This window comes from Schistocerca serialis, chromosome 10 (assembly GCF_023864345.2).
Source record: "Schistocerca serialis cubense isolate TAMUIC-IGC-003099 chromosome 10, iqSchSeri2.2, whole genome shotgun sequence".
NCBI classification, from domain to species: Eukaryota; Metazoa; Arthropoda; class Insecta; order Orthoptera; family Acrididae; genus Schistocerca; species Schistocerca serialis.
Window position 1 is genome coordinate 178,122,705 of NC_064647.1, and position 21,982 is coordinate 178,144,686.

Here is a 21,982-nt window from a genome sequence, read left to right on the forward strand (position 1 = left end):
ATCCTCATATCCTTCTGCTCCCCTGGCCTTAACATGGAATAACATGAAATACCTCCAAAACTTTTTTAATGTTATTATGAAATATTTTATTTATTTACTTAATTATTCCCTCAGTTCTCATATATCAACCTCATCCTCTCCACTACCCCCACCCTTCTTGCTCCCATCTTCTTCTCAGGTTTTAGTCACACTGATCATTTGACCTCTAATTTCTCTTCCTCTATCCACTTCTTGTTCCTCAATCTATCCTTATTTCACCTTAGGGCTGAAGCTGGCACAGTGCTTATCAGTGTACTATCTTAGGTCAACAAGTCCTGCCATAATACATCACAACAACCATTTGAAAGTATTGTGAAGTTTCATGAAAATTATTCAGGAATACATACAAATGCCACACACAGAAAAAGCTGTGATTTGCCCTTCAAAGCTTCATGATTTAAAGCATGCTGTAATGAGGAGTAAGTGAACATTATATATTCAGTCAGATGTGTAGCTTTATTGTTCTTAACAAGTTCTTATGGCGGCTCAAGACCCAAGTGCATCCAACGTAGGTGAAATTGGGAAATACTACAGGCCACAGACTAGAGATGCAGAAGGTTTGGAGGAATGGATGACTGGGAGAAGTTTATCAAAGTTGCATCATATTACATTAGATTAGATCAGACACACTGTTCTGCACATTCATACTGGGGAGATCTTCAAGGGCAGTGGTAGTCACTATTTTTTACCTACTACCCACTGTTGTAGCTCTGTTAGTAGTGAAATTTTTTAGCCGCCCAAGAATTCCACAGTAATAATGATTTATAAATTAGGGAATTAACTTTACTTAATGAAATATAGAGTGCAGAATTACAGCAGATTAAAGCAGTTAATTAAAATTACTTAGCAAATACTTTATGTCAAAACTTTATGAAAATGCAATGAAAATATGAAATGTGTGGTTTCTTTCCCCCCCCCCCCCCCCCCAATCGCCACTGCCTACTGCCTACCATGGAAGCAGGAAAGCAGGAACTCCCACTAGTGGGTGACAGGGACCAGGTTACCAGGTTGACTACCACTGCTCAAGGCTATGGAGCATGTCAGAAAACCAAAATACATAATACATTTACACAGGAACTCATATGTTTGTGTTACCTCTGCTAACCCTAAGCAAGATGATTTTCAAGGATGTAGAACAAGTACACTGATCAGTCAGCACATTATGATTGACCTACTATTGATATAAGCACATCCAGATGATTGCAGTGTCATCTGGTGAGGAACGACTGCTAGTCAGACACAAGTATGGTGCATGTACACTCCTGGAAATGGAAAAAAGAACACATTGACACCGGTGTGTCAGACCCACCATACTTGCTCCGGACACTGCGAGAGGGCTGTACAAGCAATGATCACACGCACGGCACAGCGGACACACCAGGAACCGCGGTGTTGGCCGTCGAATGGCGCTAGCTGCGCAGCATTTGTGCACCACCGCCGTCAGTGTCAGCCAGTTTGCCGTGGCATACGGAGCTCCATCGCAGTCTTTAACACTGGTAGCATGCCGTGACAGCGTGGACGTGAACCATATGTGCAGTTGACGGACTTTGAGCGAGGGCGTATAGTGGGCATGCGGGAGGCCGGGTGGACGTACCGCCGAATTGCTCAACACGTGGGGCGTGAGGTCTCCACAGTACATCGATGTTGTCACCAGTGGTCGGCGGAAGGTGCACGTGCCCGTCGATCTGGGACCGGACCGCAGCGACGCACGGATGCACGCCAAGACCGTAGGATCCTACGCAGTGCCGTAGGGGACCGCACCGCCACTTCCCAGCAAATTAGGGACACTGTTGCTCCTGGGGTATCGGCGAGGACCATTCGCAACCGTCTCCATGAAGCTGGGCTACGGTCCCGCACACCGTTAGGCCGTCTTCCGCTCACGCCCCAACATCGTGCAGCCCGCCTCCAGTGGTGTCGCGGCAGGCGTGAATGGAGGGACGAATGGAGACGTGTCGTCTTCAGCGATGAGAGTCGCTTCTGCCTTGGTGCCAATGATGGTCGTATGCGTGTTTGGCGCCGTGCAGGTGAGCGCCACAATCAGGACTGCATACGACCGAGGCACACAGGGCCAACACCCGGCATCATGGTGTGGGAGCGATCTCCTACACTGGCCGTACACCACTGGTGATCGTCGAGGGGACACTGAATAGTGCACGGTACATCCAAACCGTCATCGAACCCATCGTTCTACCATTCCTAGACCGGCAAGGGAACTTGCTGTTCCAACAGGACAATGCACGTCCGCATGTATCCCGTGCCACCCAACGTGCTCTAGAAGGTGTAAGTCAACTACCCTGGCCAGCAAGATCTCCGGATCTGTCCCCCATTGAGCATGTTTGGGACTGGATGAAGCGTCGTCTCACGCGGTCTGCACGTCCAGCACGAACGCTGGTCCAACTGAGGTGCCAGGTGGAAATGGCATGGCAAGCCGTTCCACAGGACTACATCCAGCATCTCTATGATCGTCTCCATGGGAGAATAGCAGCCTGCATTGCTGCGAAAGGTGGATATACACTGTACTAGTGCCGACATTGTCCATGCTCTGTTGCCTGTGTCTATGCGCCTGTGGTTCTGTCAGTGTGATCATGTGATGTATCTGACCCCAGGAATGTGTCAATAAAGTTTCCCCTTCCTGGGACAATGAATTCACGGTGTTCTTATTTCAATTTCCAGGAGTGTAGTATTGCACATTAGTGCACATCCTGCCTATGTGTAGAACGGGTAAGGCACACAATCTATCTGAGTCTGACCAAGAGCACAAGCTTTTCAGAAACTGCAAGGCTGTTGACTGTTCAAGGGGTGCTGTGGTGAGTCAGATGTCATAGGGTTGGGCAGCCACCCCTCATTACAGATGTTGGATTTAGTAACCAGGTCAGAATGGTAAAACAGGAAATGTCACAAACTGTGGTGGAACTAACAACATACTTTAATGCTGGGCAGAGTACAAGTGTATGTGAACACACAGCACACTGAACACTCCTAGCGATAGGTCTCTGCAGCCAACAACCCGTGCATGTGCCAATGTTAATACCACAACATCGGCAACAATGACTGAAATGGGCACATGACCATTGGCACTGTATGTTAGTGCAGTGGCAGAGCATTGCATGGCCTGATGAATCCTGATGCCTTCTTCATCATGCCAACGGGAGGGTGGGAATCCATCATCTTCTAGGGGAACACCTCCTTGCCATCTGTACTGGAGGACAGAGACAAGCTGGTGACAGATCCATTACACTCTGGTGAACAAACATGTGGGCATCCGTGGGTCCATTGGAGCTCATGAAAGGTGCCATGATGGTCAAGAAATATTGTAGACTGGTTGCAGACCATGTACAACCTTTCATAATGATCATGTTTCCTGATGGTAGTGCATTTTAGCAAGATACTGCACCCTGTCACAAGGCCAGGAGTGGGGTGGAGTGGTCTGGGGAAGACAGTGCTGAGTTCCAATTGATGTGCTGGCCCCCCAACTCATCAGATCTGAAACAAATTAAACACATGTGAGATTTGATTGACCATGACGTCAGAGCTCATCACGCCCCTCCATGGAATTTATGAGAATTATATGATTTATTGATGTGTTTGCATTTCCTGAGAATAAAACTCAGTGTTTTCCAGTAATAGCACTGTTTTAAGTTCAAGATTATATACAATATAAAGTTACAGTTCTAAGTAGAAAGCTTCCAGGACACAACACTAAGTTTGCATTTCAATGAAGACTGATAGCACAATACATGGCTATTTCCTATTGATTCTCTTTGTTTCCTTTAAGACAGAGATGGCATGAACCATTTCACTGGATTTTCTGTGACAATTTACCGGTACTTCTGTTACTGACAGTGACATATAATGAGTGGCTGTAAGAGGGAAAAAAACCTCTGTGTTAATAGTTTTCGGCAACAATTCTGGATCGTATGAACCTCATCCAGATTGAATATCTCAGAATTTTCCAATTGTACAGTCATGCTTTGGGAAACATTGCCACAGGAGCAATTAGATCTTCTGAAGGTGAAATTGCTTCCTTCCAAGACTATGTCTACGATTTTATCAAATTATGATAATTGGTAATATAAAAAAAAGCTTTATAGGCTGGCACTGTTTATTAGGAACTTTTATATGTGCTTCTGTGTCAACCTGCTCTAAGAATATTTTGGAAGGATGAATTCAATATCACCACAGCAATTAGGCTAATTGTAATAATTTGCTACGTTCTAACTATGGTCTGTCCTTACAGCAGCATGGCTCAAACTGTAGCCTTTGTTTCATAACAAATAATATCGGTTGATGGCTATGAATTGGTAAATGGGCTAACTGCTTGGAGCTTAATTTGAAAACAAAGCAGAAAAATACAGAGAAATTACTGGAGATGCATGTTGGAGATCTGGTTACTTTTGATGCAGCAGTATGAAAAATTTCATCTCAACACAAAGACACAGAGGGGAAATAGAAGAGGGCTATTTAATAAAGAATGATCATAAATTTTTATGATCATAATTTATCACACTAGAATTTAGTCTTATGATTATTATTATTAGCTTGATGTGTAACAAACACACTAGTTTCACTGTTGCTATACCTGATTCGCCCCTGTGAGAGGTGAGTATACTGAGACATTGAGTATCGGCTACTGCAACAATGAAGGTGATGTTTGATGAACAACATGCAGGTTTGAAATTCTGCTTTCATCTCAGCAAATCTTCAGTTGAAGCCTATGCAATGATTCAGGTCTGTGGACAGTCTGTTCTTCCCTATAGCACAGCTCAAAGATTGTTTAAATTGTTTAAAGAGGTGAGACAGTTTCAAAGAAGGTGGACTCAGAACTCCAGTTACTGCTCTAATGGAAGAAAACTTCAACATCGCTGCTGTCATAGTGAGAGAAAATCGATGAATAGCCTTACAAACACTATCTGAAATACTGAAAATTTCATTAGGTGCCACTGACAAGTTGGAGACAGAAAATTTACATGTGAGACACGTGTGTGCATGGTTGGTTCAAGATAACTGATTTCCAAACAAAAAGACACTCATATGCATGCTGTTGAAGTTGATGGTAGAGGAATATCTGGGGTTTTTTTCAAAGTTAATCACTGTCGCTGCTTGCCTACCTTATTTTGATCCTAACAGCACACATCAAAGCTCAGTGTCGAAATCTCCTTCGGCATCGAGCCACAAAAAAGCAAAAGTGGTTGCTTCTTCTGGAAAAGTTAAACAGTCATCTCTTTTTGATATTCATGGAATCATTTATCAGCTTGTTCTATCTGCACACACATCAGTGACTCGACAATGCTACAGGGATGTTCTGAAAACTTATCAGGTGCAAAAGACCACATATCTGTGAAACAGGCTAGATGCTACACCAAGATAATGCGTAGCTGCATCTTGAAAATGTTGTTACTTGAATATCTTGCAAAAATCAATGTCCATCCCTGACAATCCCTATAGCCTGAGTTTAGCTCCATGTGACTTTTTCCTATTCCCTAACCTGAAGAAACACCATCGTGGAAAACATTATCCATCATCAGAAGCAGTAATGAAGGCTGTGGAGGTGATTCTGAAGGACCTATCCTATTAAAAGATGGTTTCCAGTTTGTCTCTTTGGATTATCAGAGAAGCTGGAACAAGTGGATCACATCCAAAGAAAACTGTTTTGAGAAGAACCATCAAAATTATGAGGATGAGTAAAGGTATATTGTCAAAATAATTATGATAATTCTTTATTGAGTGGCCATTATACATACAGTATCTGTATTTTGACAAAGTGGTTGGAAATTCAAAATTCTATGGCATGGAATTGAAACAAATCTGAAGCTACCAGAACTGCAGTTCTACAGACCTACCATAGAAATATATCACAAAAGGGGCAGAAGCAAACCAATATGGATTACTTTTTATAGCTCTCCTCTGAAGGAGAAAGAAATTATTTGAAGTTTGTTGTCCTGGTGAAAAATTGTATGGCTACATATATTCATAGGCTATTCTGCCAACCACTGTGAAGTGCCAGGCAGAATGTACTTCACATTGTACCTGTTCCAATCCACAATGAAGCGAGGAATGAATGGCTGGTTAGAAAGATATACAATAGACCTCCCCTTGTTTTTCCCCTAGTTTGTGCACGATATGAGTTTATACATAATATGCACCAAAATACTAAGCAGAGACTTTTCGATTAGCTAATACAGATTTTCTAAATTTGCATTTCAGCTATAGTTCTCTATGATGAAAGAATCATTACAGATGGCAAAATGCCTTAAATATGGTGCAAGTGCAATCATATGGCTACACAACAGATCAGCCTGTTACCAAAGCCTTTATTTGGATCTGACATTTGTTGGCTTGGCTAACTGACAACCAAATTATCACCCAGATCTCAGGCAATGCTGCAGATCAGCCTGTCAACATAATCAAGATTTTATGGAGGTTCCAATATCACTCTCTAGCCACCTATGTGTGCAATTTAATTAGTCAAATTTCATCTTCACAGTCACATGGGAAGTGACATGTAGAATGCTGTAGCATGTTCATAGACTGCTCACTTAACACTGGTTCCTGCAACTCCGAATCTAGACTTTCACATGGCCTAGGCAGCATCTATCGTCAAGTATCTTAAAATACAGATTCCTCAGTTTTTTATAGATTTTTTCGGGAAAGGGCATCTGATGCCCTCAGTGTGTATGCCTGGAGGCCTCATTCAACATGTTGAGGATGTTATTCCAGCGCCACTGAGGGAACAAGGTGCAGATTGTAGCGCACATTGGAACAAATGATGCCCGATGTCTGGGTTCTGAGTCATTATTGCATCATTCCAGCATTTGGCAGAGAAGGTTGAGGGGACCAGCATTGTGCATGGAATGTCAACGATGCTCCGAATTTGCAGCATTGTCCCCAGAACTGATCATGAACTTCTGGTTCTGAAGTCAGTGGAAGGACCAAACCAGAGACTTCAAAAGTTCTGCAACAATCTAGGCTGTGATTTCCTGGACTTGTGCCATATGGTTGAGTACCGTAGGGTCCCCCTAAATGGTCAGGTGTGCACTATACATCTGAGGCTGCTACTCAGGTAGCTGACTGTGTGTGGGGTGCACACAAGGATTTTTTAGATCAGACAGTTCTCCATCCAACCCAGATAATGACAGCTGTAGGAAACCCTGAAGTATCAGTGTAAGATCAAAAGAAATGCTTCCCACAGGGAGAGAGTATAAAAATCCTAATGGTAAACTGCTAAAGCATTCATAACAAAGTGCCAGAGTTCGAAGCACTCGCGAAAAGCAGTGAAGCTCTCATAATACTAGATATTGAGAGCTGGTTGGAACCTGAAACTGATAGCAGTGGAATTTTCTGTGGAAATCGGAGTGTATATCAAAGGGGAAATGGAGGTGGTGTATTTTTGGCAGTACACAAGACACTCAAATCTACCAAGAAAGAAACTGATGCTGCATGTGAGATCATTTGGGCATAAAATGGTAATTGGATCCTTCTACTGCCCACCAGACTCACCTGATGTAACTGAAAACTTTACAGGAAACCTGTTCACTTCTACATAAGTTCCCCAGTCATACTGTAATCATTGGTGGAGATTTTAATCACCCAACGATCAGTTGGGAAAATTACAGTTTGGTTAGTGGTGGGCGTGATAAGACATCCTGTGAAACTTTACAAAATGCCGTTTCTGAAAACTACCTAGAATAAATAATGAGGAATCCCATCCACGGTGGCAATATATTGGATCTAATGGCAACAAACAGACATCACGTCTTTGAGGGTGTCCACACCAAAAATTGTATCAGTAACCATGACATGGTTGTGGCAACAATGATTACCAAAGTACTAAGGACAACTAAAGCAAGCCAAAATATATATATATCTTCTGTAAACATAATAGAAAGAAACACTCCATATGGGAAAAATATATTAAAAAAAGATGATGTGACTTACCAAACACGAAAGTGCTCATAGATAGACACAATAAAAAACACACAAACACACACACAAATATCAAGCTTTGCCTCTGTACTTCCGCCTCGACTGACACCTCTGCTCAAACTCTTTGCCTTTACATATGTCTGCTTGTGTCTGTATATGTGCAGATGGATATGTGTGTGTGTGCGAGTGTATGCGTGCCCCTTTATCCCTCTAAGGTAAGTCTTTCCGCTCCTGGGATTGGAATGACTCCTTACCCTCTCCCTTAAAACCCACATCCTTTCGTCTTTCCCTCTCCTTCCCACTATCCTGATGAAGCAACCGTGGGTTGCAAAAGCTTGATATTTGTGTGTGTGTTTGTGTGTTTTTTATTGTGTCTATCTACCAGCAGTTTCCCATTTGGTAAGTCACAGCATCTTTTTTTAATATATATGTTCTGTAAACTAGATAAAAAATCACCAGTGCCATATCTCAATTAGGAACTTGAAACTTTCAGCACGGGCAGTAACATGCAGAGGATCTCAGGCTCAAGTTTAAAAGAACAGTTGACCTGCACTGAATAGACGCCTACAAAGTAGAATGGTTCATAATGAGAGGGACTTTCCATGGTATACAGTCACCATAAAGAAACTTCTAAGGAAACAGAGATTACAGCGTAAGAGGTGTAAAACAAAGCATAGGACTATAGATAGATAGATGCTCAATGAAATGCATTTGGTGGTCAAGAGAGCAATGTATTATGCCTTCTATGACAACCATAGCAGACTATTGTCAAGTGATCTTTCAAAGAGCCCAAAGAAATTCTGGTCATATGTAAAGGCTATTAGTGGCACCAAAGTTAGTGTCCAGAGTCTAGTGAATGAGACAGGAACTGAAATTGAGGGTAGCAAAGCAAATGCTGAAATGTTTAGCTCCATTTTAAAATGTTCCTTTACAAAGGAAAAACCAGGAGAATTGTCCCAGTTTAATCCTCGTACCACTGACAAGATGAATGAAACAAGTATTAGTTCCCATGGTGTTGAGAAACAGCTGTAATTGTTATACTTGAACAAAACTCCAAGCCCCGATGGAGTTCCTGTTAGATTCTATACTGAATCTGCAGCCCCTCTTCTAACTATAATTTATTGTGGATCCCAAAAACAAAAAACTGTGCCCAGTTCTTGGAAAAAGGCACAGGTCACACCTATCTACAAGAAGGGTAGCAGAAGTTATCCACAAAACTACCACTCAGTATCCTTGACATTGATGTGTTATAGAATCTTAGAACAAGTTTTTTTGCAAAAGATGCAATTTCCTATAACACAGCTCTACAAAATAAAATTTTTTTTTCGTTGCCAGGGAAGTTTGAACGAAAATGGGATATTCTTATGATACTCATTCCGAGTATATTTGTACTTTTTCCAAATTGGCTCTGGTTTTTGAGATATAGGTTATTTGTGGAAATGAGAGTTTCATGTGGATAATATCGACTGCAGGGTCCATATATGGTGTAATGTATTTGCTACCTGTTTTTTAATTAGTGATATTGTACTATCTTTATTAAACAATTGTGCTCAGGGAGTGCATCTGTGTGGTTGAGGATTACATCATGCAAACATCACACTGTCAGCATGTGTTCAGTCCTGTTGTGCGGTGCGTGTGTTGAAGATATTGAGGGTTGTGCAGATTTGAGTTCGGCGGTACTCGACATTCATTTGTTGGCCGAGGTAATCCCCGCAACAGCCGATAGGTAGCGTTCAGTGTAAACAAGAAAAATGGCGATGGCCGAAAGTCACACACATGTGCAGTGCAGCTTCAAGGAGATAGAACCTTTTCATTGTGACGTAGCAAATAAGAGGTGAGTATTCATTTCACACAAAACAATTAATGATGTTTGTTGGATGTGATTGACATGCAAATACAAGAAAGTTCTGCATAATATGTAGTATTTGTGCAATTTTGTTTTAGGAAAACATGAGTTCTTCACGCCGTCTTTGCGTGAACCATCCAGATGAGTTCTGCTACATTTGTGGTGAATACGTTCTTCAAAAGAACAGGAAGAATATCACTCCTTTTGTGAAGGAAGCGTATCTGGCATATTTCGGAATTAAACTTGGAGATCAAGACAAGGCGTGGGCACCCCATAAAGTTTGTAAATGCTGTGTGGAGTGCTTACGGCAGTGGACAAAACGAAAAAGGAAAAGCTTAAACTTCAGAGTGCCTATGGTATGGCGAGAGCAGAAGAACCATACAGATGATTGCTATTTTTGCATTGTTAATGTGAAAGGTTTTAATAGGTTCAAAAAACGAAAGTGGGAATATCCCGATTTGGAGTCAGCAAGAAGACCGGTGGTGCACAGCAACGATGTTCCTGTACCAACCTTCACAACATTACCCACGCTAACATCATCAGATGACGATGTGCACGGCGAGGAATGTACAAGTAGTGGTTCAGAATACGAAGGACGTGAGACACAACCCCAGCAGTTCGACCAGAAGGAGCTCAGTGACTTGATACAAGAACTCAATCTTTCAAAGCAAGCATCAGAACTCTTAGCATCCAGGCTTAAGGAAAAGAACTGTCTTCATCCAAGTGTTAAAATAACAGCTTACCGGACGAGAGAAGAAAACCTTCTTCCATACTTCAACCAAGAAGAGGTTATAGTGTACTGCAGCAATATACCTGGACTTTTACTTGAATTGGGGCTGCCGGAGTATAGATCAGAGGACTGGCGTCTCTTCATAGACAGGTCCACTAGAAGTTTAAAATGTGTTCTCCTACACAATGGCAATCGTTACGCATCTATTCCAATTGCCCACTCAACAAAACTTTGTGAAGCATATGCTAACATCAAGATGGTTCTGCAGAAAATTCAGTGTATGCAGCACCAGTGGTTGATTTGTGTTGATTTGAAAATGGTGAACTTCTTGCTTGGACAACAAAGTGGATACACAAAGCACCCATGTTTTATCTGCATGTGGGATAGTAGGGCAAAGCATGAACATTGGAAGCAGAAAACATGGCCTCCAAGGGAACATATGGCTGTTGGTGAAGCAAACATCATTAATGAACCTCTGGTTAGTAGGGACAAGATTGTTCTTCCACCATTACATATTAAGTTAGGACTAATGAAGCAATTCACCAAAGCTTTAGACAGAAATGGTAATTGCTTCACATACATCTGCAATACGTTCCCTGGACTCAGTAGTGAAAAACTTAAGGCAGGAATATTTGATGGTCCTCAAATTCGCAGGCTCATCAACGATACCAATTTTACAAGTGTCATGACTGTCACTGAAGCATCGGCCTGGAACAGTTTTGTCGCTGTTGTAAAATGTTTTTTGGGCAATCATAAAGCTCCCAATTACGAGGAACAGTCAAAAACATGCTCACTAACTTTCAAAACTTAGGAGCTAACATGAGCATAAAATTGCACTTCCTTCACAGCCACTTGGATCGATTTCCTCGTAATCTAGATTTCAGTGAGGAACAAGGAGAGCGGTTCCATCAAGATATGAAAGGAATAGAGGAAAGATATAAAGGAAGATGGGACAGGCATATGATGGCAGATTATTGCTGGAATCTGCAACGTGACTGTTCTGAAGAGACCTATAAAAGGAAAGCGTGCAGGAAGCGGTTCGTCATGGACGGAAAATGATATACTTATAGAGAAACTTTTCAATTATGTTTTATACGTGGACAAATGCCTATCAGGTTTTCATAGAAGCTATTTATAAAGATTATTTTCTTTTTTCATTGTATTTTGTAGCGCTCGAGTTCAGTATTAGCAATTTTTTCTAATTTTTTGAATAAATCATGCATTATCTCAAAAACTAGAGCCAAACTGCATAAATGGTTGCTATATTCGTCCTCAGCACCACTAACCCATCCTAAAGCCACTCAAATATCCTTGGCAAGAAAATGAGTGTTGACCAGTGTAATGAAATACTATCTGGAAGAAGTTGCATAATCTTTCAGTCACATTTTAATAAGATTTCAAAGCAGTGCAGAGATTGGCAGCTTGTTGTAAATGTCAGGAATGTAAAATTTTACACATCAACAAAATGAAAAAACATAGTGTCCTATGACTATATGAGTCAGTACTGGAATCAGCCAACTCATACACATACTTGGGTGTAACACTTTGTGGGGATATGAAATGGAATGGAATTATCACATATTCATGAGCAAAGCAGGTGGTAGATTTTGGTTTACTGGTAGGATATTGGGGAAGTGCAATCAGTCTACAAAGGAGATTACTTACAAATCACTTATGTGACCAGTTCTAGAATATTGCTCGAGTGTGTGGAACCCATACCTGATACGACTAACAGGGGATACTGAATGTATATATGGGAGGGGAGCACGAACGGTCACGGGTTTGTCTAATCCATGGGAGAGTGGTACAGAGATACTGAAGGAACTGAACTTGAAGACTCTTTATGATAGGCGTAAACTATCCAGAGAAAGTCTGTTAACAAAGTTTCAAGAATTGGCTTTAAATGATGACTCTAGAAATATACTACAATCCCCAACATATCATTCACATAGGGATTGTCAGGATAAGATTATAATAATTACTGCACACACAGAGGCATTCAAACAATCATTCTTTCTGCCCTCCATTATGAATGGAACAGGAAGAATTCCTAATAACTGGTACAGTGGGACATACCCTCTGTCATGCACCTCATAGTGGTTTGCAGAGTATAGATGTAGATGTAGATGCTCTCCTCTTGGTGAAACAAACCACTGATCAACCACTGATCTTCTTCATGTATGTTTAGCATCCCCTTGTGGTCCTACTTGGTATGGGTCCCACAACTTTAGCAATATTAAAAGTGACTGTGGTGATTTTATCAAAATGTGTTAAATTAATCGTATTTCGCTTATGGAAAATCCAGGATGGGATGTAACAATATTATGAAAAGGAAAGTTGCTACTCACCATATAATGGAGATGCTGAGTCGCAGATGGGCGCAACAAAGCGACAGTCACAAAGTTTTCAGCCAGTAAGGCCTTTGTCAAAGACAAACGACACACACACACACACACACACACACACACACACACACACACACTGACACACACAAATGCAACTCACACACACATGACTGTGGTTTCAGGCAATTGAAGCCACACTCTATTTGTGACTCAGCACCTCCGTTATATGGTGAATAGCAACTATTACATTTAGACACATTTCTAGGTTATTTAAGATTTATTTTCAATGTGGCTGCTCAAACATGGAAAAAAAATCCCTGAGAATTCCAGGTGTGAGGAGGAAGGTGATGTCAAGGAGCTCCTGTTAAATTAATAGAAATTAATGGTAAGAGGAGGTGAGGAGGCAGCATACCACAATAATAAGTTCTCTTTCCTCCCAGTTGCGCTATATTCTAAGCATAAGTAGTAATTTAACTGCAGTTTTTGTAAACACCGGTAATTTAACACACATAATTAACACACTTTGAATTATTAAGTATTATAAAATTTGTGAATTGTGAAATTCAATAAAATTCAATTTCAATGATATGTTAAAAACGCAGTCACCAGAGATTTTATGATATGCCTGAAAGTCCCTGATTTTTCCTGGTAAAATGTAACACCCTGAGAATTACAGGTTTTCCAGAAGAATCACTATCCTGATTTTATCTTCTTATTTCTGTCTGCATTATGGTTACTTGATAGGGCACAAACAAATGTATGTACTAAATCTTAGCGCTGGTGGTGACGGTCATGGACGTCCGCAGACATTTGTTCGAGAGGGAGGGTGCCCAAAAACTAAAATTGCCATTTTTTATACAAATCAGCTGGTCATTTTCGAGACATGACAGGCCATATTAAGTAAATTTTACAGGTGACAAACAAACGTATTATATCCCAAAGAACTGGTGGCTATCCACTCATTTTTAGAGGCGTGTGAGAGTTCTGTGCTGTATCTTTACTGCAGATTCGAGGGTGGAGCGTCGTTAAGTACGAGGGTGGAGCGGATCTAAGTAGCTCATCTTGCATCCCCCCTCCCTCCACGGGATTGCTATAAATTGTTAGCTTAACAATGCACTACAAAATCGCTACGAGAGCAGTGAAGCCCGCTTGGTAGATTCAAACAGAATCCTTGCTAATAAACACAAACTAAACGAACTTGTAAATCATAACAAGTGTAAGCAGCGTGGTTGAGTTCTATTAATTCAGATGTGAGATCTTACCTGAGGAACTATGAAAACAAGTCATCGAAACGGAAAATGATGAAATGAAGGCTTATATACTAAACTATACCTTACAACATTCCTTTGCTGAGGAATAGTTCATCATAGTTCACAGCTTTGAACGTCGCACTGGAAGGACAGTGATGTCAGTCCTACTAAGCATTTAGAACCGTACCCTTAAGCACCTGCACATCTGATTTGCTAGAAGCTTCAACACTCCATACGCGTCTTTATTAGGGGAGCATTGTTGTGATGCCGCCAACAATGCCATGACGTGGCAGCTAACGAGTTCTTAGCACCGACCAGCAACTATTTGCGAGGGCTGGTTCTTCTGAATACGTACAAACAAATCAAAGAAAACATTGTTTTCGTGCACAGCATTTCATGTTTCTCAAAATACTCTTCGTTAAATTGATACACTATTTGATCAAAATTATCCAGACACCTTTTAGTGGACGCTAATATAATGTGAGTCCATCCTTCGCCTTTATGACGGTTTGAACTCTGCTGGCGACACTTTTAATGAGGTGTCTGAGTGTCTGTGGAGGAATGACAGCCTATTCTCCGACAAGAACCGAATGTAGAGAAGGTTGGAATCCGGAGCGATATTCTAATTTAACCCAAATGAGTTCCATTGGGTTCAGGTAGGGACTCTGGGTAGGCGAGTCCATTTCAGGAATGTTGTCCACAAACGTTTGTCTCACAGGTGCTCCGATGCTGATAAAAACAATCATCATCTCCGAACCGTTCCTCTGCTGTACGGAGTACACAATGCTGCAGAAAAGTGTTCATACACTTGAGGTGCGACGTAAGAGCGATGCACACTTGATCATTCGGTATATAGAAAGCCCACTCAGACAGATCTTTACTTGCAAGCCACTAGTTGCCATCATCCGGCACAAACGATGGGTGTTTTGAAGACTTTGGTTCACCGAGCCCACGTTATCTCTGACACCGATAGTTTGCAAATGGAACTGGAGCACCAGCAGACTGTATTTCTGAAAAATGAGTACTCGTCCCAGCACGTGGAGAGAGCGCTGCAGAACTGTAAACGACGGAACAAAGAAGAAGAAGAGGCTATTAAAACAACTGCCTATTTACCACATATTGGTAATATTTTAGCGCAAATAGGCAGAATACTAAGAAAATATAAAGTGAAAGCAATCTTTTCTCCCTCCTGCAGAAATTTCGTCGCTGTTGGGATCTGCCAAGGACGACCTAGAGCTGCGCAAGGCAGGTGTTTACAGGATTCCGTGCGAATGCGGTTAAGTGTTATATAGGGCGTACGACGCGTACTGTGCAGGATCGCATTGTGGAACATCAGCGGCATACTCGCCTTCTTCAGCCTTGTAAGTCTGCCATCGCCGAATATTGTATTTCCACTGCTCATGCCATGAATTACGAGGGCTATCCACAAAGTACATTACGTTTTGGAATTTAAAATAAATAAAGTATTGGAATTTTTTTTTATTATATACAGATGAAAGCCACACTAAAATACTACTTTTCTACATAGTTGCCATTTAAATTAAGGCACTTATCGTAGCGATGGACGAGCTTGGAAATTCCTTCGTCGTAAAATTCGGCCGCCTGCGCCTTCAACCACGTGGTTAATCAATAACCCGGTAGAAATATGATTTTTGTTGATTTCCTGGAAAGAGGCACTACAACAAACTCTCAAAGGTATTGCCAAACTCTGCACAACCTCAGAAGAGCAATACAAAACAAGCGCAGGGGAAAGTTGGGCTCAAAGATCTTGCTGATTCACGACAACGCCCGGGCCCACACGGCAAATGCCACTCGTGAAGTTCTGGAATCTTTTATGTGGGAGTTGTTTCCTCATCCGCCGTACAGTCCCGACCTGGCACAGAGCGACTTCCACTTATTCCCAGCAATGAAGAACTGGTTAGCTATGCAGCGTTTTGATGACGACGCACAGCTTCAAGAAGAGGTAACCACGTGGTTGAAGGCGGAGGCGGCCGAATTTTACGACAAAGGAATTTCCAAGCTCGTCCATCGCTACGATAAGTGCCTTAATTTAAATGGCAACTATGTAGAAAAGTAGTATTGAAGTGTGGCTTTCATCTGTATATAATAAAAGAATTTTCCAATACTTTATTTATTTTTAATTCCAAAACGCAATATACTTTGTGGATAGCCCTCGCACAATGAGACAAAAATTGTGGTCCATACATCTAACTTTTGGAGTTCTATTATTAATGAATCCGTGGAAATACGGCTGTCTGACAGTGAGTCTCTTATTACTCGTGACGGCGGCTACCAATTGAATTCGGCATGGAATCCAATTGTCGGAAAACTTCGTGTTCTCCGTAGCCGGCGTAGGTCTGTGATGGGACCGCAGGAAGACAATCGAATTAATATCGATGCGGCGAGTTTTCACTACGGAGGGCGCGCGGCACAGCAGAATCCAACGCGCTCAAGTAGCACATGCGCAACAAGTGAATCCAGCGCACATGTGTCGGAGGGGCCTTAAATACCAGAGCTCAGAGAGTTCTCACCAGTATCACCTGAAGACGGCCAGAAGACTCTGCGGCGAAATATCGTGGCAGGAATTTGCAAACATCCGGCAGTTCGCCCGAAATTTTGTGGAACATGTTCATACACTTCCTTAACCAGGAGAAATATATGCCTATGACTACTAGTTCATAATTCATTGTGGGCATTCCCCATGTAATAAACACGAATAAGTATATTTATTCCCTACATGAACCATGGACCTTGTCGTTGGTGGGGAGGCTTCCGTGCTTCAGCAATACAGATAGCCGTACAGTAAGTGTGGGCATTCCCCATGTAATAAACATGAATAAGTATATTTATTCCCCCCATGAACCATGGACCTTGTCGTTGGTGGGGAGGCTTCCGTGCTTCAGCAATACAGATAGCCATACCGTAGGTGTGGGCATTCCCCACGTAATAAACATGAATAATTATATTTATTCCCCCCATGAACCATGGACCTTGTCGTTGGCGGGGAGGCTTGCGTGCCTCAGCAATACAGATAGCCGTACCGTAGGTGTGGGCATTCCCCATGTAATAAACATGAATAAGTATATTTATTCCCCCCATGAACCATGGACCTTGTTGTTGATGGGGAGGCTTCCGTGCTTCAGCAATACAGATAGCCGTACTGTAAGTGTGGGCATTCCCCATGTAGTAAACATGAATAAGTATATTTATTCCCCCATGAACCATGGACCTTGTCGTTGATGGGGAGGCTTCCGTGCTTCAGCAATACAGATAGCCGTACCGTAAGTGTGGGCATTCCCCATGTAATAAACATGAATAAGTATATTTATTCCCTCCATAAACCATGGACCTTGTCGTTGGTGGGGAGGCTTCCGTGCTTCAGCAATACAGATAGCCGTACCGTAGGTGTGGGCATTCCCCACGTAATAAACATGAATAATTATATTTATTCCCCCCATGAACCATGGACCTTGTCGTTGGCGGGGAGGCTTGCGTGCCTCAGCAATACAGATAGCCGTACCGTAGGTGTGGGCATTCCCCATGTAATAAACATGAATAAGTATATTTATTCCCCCCATGAACCATGGACCTTGTCGTTGATGGCGAGGCTTCCGTGCTTCAGCAATACAGATAGCCGTACCGTAGGTGTGGGCATTCCCCATGTAATAAACATGAATAATTATATTTATTCCCCCCATGAACCATGGACCTTGTCGTTGATGGGGAGGCTTCCGTGCTTCAGCAATACAGATAGCCGTACCGTAAGTGTGGGCATTCCCCATGTAATAAACATGAATAAGTATATTTATTCCCCCCATGAACCATGGACCTTGTCGTTGATGGGGAGGCTTCCATGCTTCAGCAATACAGATAGCCGTACCGTAGGTGTGGGCATTCCCCACGTAATAAACATGAATAATTATATTTATTCCCCCCATGAACCATGGACCTTGTCGTTGGCGGGGAGGCTTGCGTGCCTCAGCAATACAGATAGCCGTACCGTAGGTGTGGGCATTCCCCATGTAATAAACATGAATAAGTATATTTATTCCCCCCATGAACCATGGACCTTGTCGTTGATGGGGAGGCTTCCGTGCTTCAGCAATACAGATAGCCGTACCGTAAGTGTGGGCATTCCCCATGTAGTAAACATGAATAAGTATATTTATTCCCCCATGAACCATGGACCTTGTCGTTGATGGGGAGGCTTCCGTGCTTCAGCAATACAGATAGCCATACCGTAAGTGTGGGCATTCCCCATGTAATAAACACGAATAAGTATATTTATTCCCTCCATGAACCATGGACCTTGTCGTTGGCGGGGAGGCTTCCGTGCTTCAGCAATACAGATAGCCGTACCATAAGTGTGGGCATTCCCCATGTAATAAACATGAATAAGTATATTTATTCCCCCCATGAACCATGGACCTTGTCGTTGATGGGGAGGCTTCCGTGCTTCAGCAATACAGATAGCCGTACCGTAAGTGTGGGCATTCCCCATGTAGTAAACATGAATAAGTATATTTATTCCCCCATGAACCATGGACCTTGTCGTTGATGGGGAGGCTTCCGTGCTTCAGCAATACAGATAGCCGTACCGTAAGTGTGGGCATTCCCCATGTAATAAACATGAATAATTATATTTATTCCCCCCATGAACCATGGACCTTGTCGTTGGTGGGGAGGCTTCCGTGCTTCAGCAATACAGATAGCCGTACCGTAGGTGTGGGCATTCCCCATGTAATAAACATGAATAATTATATTTATTCCCCCCATGAACCATGGACCTTGTCGTTGGCAGGGAGGCTTGCGTGCCTCAGCAATACAGATAGCCGTACCGTAAGTGTGGGCATTCCCCATGTAATAAACATGAATAAGTATATTTATTCCCCCCATGAACCATGGACCTTGTCGTTGGCGGGGAGGCTTGCGTGCCTCAGCAATACAGATAGCTGTACCGTAAGTGCAACCACTGTCTGTCGAGAGGCCAGACAAGCGTGTGGTTCCTGAAGAGGGGCAGCAGCCTTTTCAGTAGTTGCAGGGGCAACAGTCTGGATGATTGACTGATCTGGCCTTGTAACACTACCCAAAACGGCCTTGTTGTGCTGGTGCTGCGAACGGCTGAAAGCAAGGGGAAACTACAGCCGTAATTTTCACACCACCTCCTCCTTACTTCAACATTGGCAATACACACGATGGAAGATAACATTTTTTCGTCATACCGAAAGCCTTCCATCCTTACCACAGGGTATAGCAGGATTCATCACTCCAAATCAATCGTTACCAGTGGCATCGCAGTTTACACTGCCTCAAAGTCCGCCCCCGGCAGCTGAGTGGTCAGTGCGACAGAATGTCAATCTTAAGGACCCGGGTCGATTCCCGGCTGGGTCGGAGATTTTCTCCGCTCAGGGACTGGATGTTGTGTTATCCTAACCATCATCATTTCATCCCCGTCGACGCGCAAGTCGCCTGAGTGGCGTCAAACCGAAAGAGTTGGACCCGGCGAACAGTCTACCGATGGGAGACCCTAGTCACACCACCTCAACCGTTGTTTGCCATTGACTACAGAAATATGTCAAAATACTAACACGAATTCTTTACAGACGAATGGAAAAACTGGTAGAAGCCGACCTCGGGGAAGATCAGTTTGGATTACGTAGAAATGTTGGAACACGTGAGGCAATACTGACTCTACGACTTATCTTAGAAAATAGATTAAGAAAAGGCAAACGTACGTTTCTAGCATTTGTAGACTTAGAGAAAGCTTTTCACAATGTTGACTGGAATACTCTCTTTCAAATTCTGAAGGTAGCACGGGTAAAATACAGTGAGTGAAAGGCTATTTACAATTTGTACCGAAACCACATGGCAGTTATAAGAGTCGAGGGACATGAAAGGGAGGTAGTGGTTGGGAAGGGAGTGAGAGAGAGTTGTAGCCTATCCCCGATTTTATTCAATCTGTATACTGAGCAAGCAATAAAGGAAACAAAAGAAAAATTCGGAGTAGGAATAAAATCCACGGAGAAGAAATTAAAACTTGAGGTTTGATGACATTGTAATTCTGTCAGAGACAGCAAAGGACCTGGAAGAGTAGATGAACGGAATGGACAGTGTCTTGAAAGGAGGATATAAAATGAACAACAACAAAAGCCAAACGAGGATAATGGATTGTAGTCGAATTAAATCAGGTGATGCTGAGGGTATTAGATTAGGAAATGAGAGGCTTAAAGTAGTAAATGAGTTTTGATATTTGGGGAGCAAAATAACTAATGATGGTCGAAGTAGAGAGGATATAAAATGTCGACTGGCAATGGCAAAAAAAGCGTTTTCTGAAGAAGAGAAATTTGTTAACATCGAGTATAGATTTAAGTGTCAGGAAGTCGTTTCTGAAAGTATTTGTATGGAGTGTAGCCATGTATGGAAGTGAAACGTGGACTATAAATAGTTTGGACAAAACGAGAATAGAAGCTTTCGAAATGTGGTGCCACAGAATAATGCTGAAGATTACATGGGTACATCACATAACTAATGAGGAGGTATTGAATAGAATTGGGGAAGGAGAAATTTGTGGCACAACTTGACTAGAAGAAGGGATCGGTTGGTAGGACATATTCTGAGGCATCTTAAGGGATCACCAATTTAGTATTGGATGGCAGCGCAGAGGGTAAAGATCGTAGAGATGAATACACTAAACATTCTGAAGGATGTAGGTTGTAGTTGGTACTGGGAGATGAAGAAGCTTGCACAGGATAGAGTAGCGTGGAGAGCTGCAGCAAACCAGTCTCTGGACTGAAGACCACAACAAACAGAAATGTGAAACTTGTAAGGTGCTGCTCAACATTGTAACTCCCTACGCACAGTCATTGTGATACCTGGACTGCTGGGAGGAGTTTGGAACCCACGAGTGATCCTTCCGCGGATATCAAAAAAAAATTACAGTCACCCTTCGCAATGGTGGACGGGCCCTGTCTGTCAGTACACGAGGTCTGCCTGGGCTCGGCTCACCTCTGGTTTTTCCTTCGCGTATCCGCTGAACGATCTCATTGCCAGCAGACGACTCGGGCTGTTGTAGAACTGTTGAAGTCCCTTTGTTACTCAGGTGAGATGCAATGACTAGACCACATTCGAAGCTATTGACCTCTCCTGACCTACACATTCTGTCCACCCCTGATATCTGAGTGGTCAGCGAGACGGAATGTCATACCTAATGGCCCGGGTCGATTCCCGGCTGGGTCGGAGACTTTCCCCGCTCAGGGACTGGGTGTTGTGTTGTCCTAACCAGCATCATTTCATCCCCATCGACACGCAAGTCACCGAAGTAGTGTCAACTCGAAAGGCTTGCACCAGGCGACCGGTCTACCCGACGGGAGTCCCTAACCACACGGCATTTCCATTTACCTACACATTCTGTTGTTACTGCTTGTCTGCTGACAACATACTGTCGCTAATCGGATTGGGTATTTCACCCTACTGTATCTGAAGGATCAGGAAATGCATCCTCCGCGTTCTGACTGCTGTAGGGATTTGTGAAGAGATGGCTTAGTGTGTGCCGAACGGCTGAACTCTGTGTGTCGGATTCATGTGTCGTTTGTGTGTTCGATATTGTTTGTCGAAAGTCCATGTGTCGTATCAGCGAGTGAGTGCGAAATGGAATAGTTGGAATTTTTCATAGAAATTGGTGGCTCTGTTTTGGATGACTTGAGGCGCGTCCGTTATGATCGTGGGATTCGGGCTAGCAAACTCTAGATATTTTTGAGGTGTATATTAGAAGCCATCTTCCAAACTTCCGACGCATAGATGACGTCTGGGAGAATAACGGTCTTGTAGGGGAGTTTAACGCTTGTCGTGA

The 21,982-nt window shown here is 42.7% G+C and overlaps 1 protein-coding gene across 1 annotated transcript in view; it reads right to left on the reverse strand.

Annotated features, from left to right (window-relative positions):
- The window catches only part of LOC126424646 (delta-like protein 1), a 98,818-nt gene that overhangs the window by 37,633 nt on the left and 39,203 nt on the right, over nucleotides 1–21,982 (reverse strand). The window lies entirely within an intron of this gene.